A 1107-nucleotide genomic window follows, 5' to 3' on the forward strand; every position below is an offset into this window, starting at 1 on the left:
CCTACCGTTTTTAGCTTCCATAGTTAGACTTTGAATTTTTGCCTGAAATTTTTTGTGCTATCTTCTCATCATTTTATAAGGTTGCTCAGAAAATTTCAAGTCATTTGGATATCATTTGAGGGTAGCTGTAGTTCAAACCTGCACCTTTATTTACATGACAAGGCAACTAGTTGTGCATGCTGAATGTAGTGTATGACTAGAGGCAATCCATCTGACTTACAACCCTTTGATCCTGAGATAGATAGGGCATTCCATAGATTAGTTAGGCATCATTTTATACCTTTTGATCATCCTGAGCATTCCATTACTGCTGAATCTGTGCATTCTGTTATTGGTGATTTTGAACATCCTGATTTTGAGCATTATAATTTTGAGCATTCTGATTCTGAGCATTCTGATTTTGAACACTCTGAGAACATGGCACAACCTCCACCCCGTGAGAGGACTCTAAGGGAAATGGCTGCACCTGATTTCACCTACGAAAGCTTGTGCATCCAATACCCTGATGAGGATGTCCCATATGTTCTTAAAACTGGACTGATTCATTTGCTTCCAAAGTTTCATGGCCTTGCAGGTGAAGACCCGCACAAACATTTGAAGGAATTTCATATTGTCTCCTCCACCATGAAACCCCCAGATGTCCAAGAGGACCACATATTTCTGAAGGCTTTCCCTCATTCTTTAGAGGGAGTGGCAAAGGACTGGCTGTATTACCTTGCTCCAAGGTCCATCACGAGCTGGGATGACCTGAAGAGAGTATTCTTAGAAAAAAAATTTCCCTGCTTTTAGGACCACAGCCATCAGGAAGGATATCTTAGGTATTAGACAACTCAGTGGAGAGAGCCTATATGAATACTGGGAGAGATTTAAAAAACTATGTGCCAGTTGCCCTCACCATCAGATTTCAGAATAGCTGCTTCTCCAATATTTTTATGAAGGACTCAGTAATATGGAGAGAAGTATGATAGATGCTGCCAGTGGTGGAGCCCTTGGAGACATGACTCCTGCTGAAGCCAGAAATTTAATTGAGAAGATGGCTTCCAACTCCCAGCAGTTTAGCGCCAAAAATGATGCTATAGTCATTAGAGGAGTGCATGAGGTAGCTAC

General features: G+C 41.4%; 1 non-coding gene across 1 annotated transcript; it reads right to left on the minus strand.

Annotated features, from left to right (window-relative positions):
- Positions 1-796: 796 nt before the first annotated feature.
- On the minus strand, positions 797-903 carry LOC113000270 (small nucleolar RNA R71). Its single transcript, XR_003265561.1, has one exon. It is a non-coding gene; the product is annotated as a small nucleolar RNA R71 (small nucleolar RNA).
- Between the last annotated feature and the right edge of the window lie 204 nt (positions 904-1107).

Source organism: Glycine max, chromosome 18 (assembly GCF_000004515.6).
Source record: "Glycine max cultivar Williams 82 chromosome 18, Glycine_max_v4.0, whole genome shotgun sequence".
Lineage (NCBI taxonomy): Eukaryota > Viridiplantae > Streptophyta > Magnoliopsida > Fabales > Fabaceae > Glycine > Glycine max.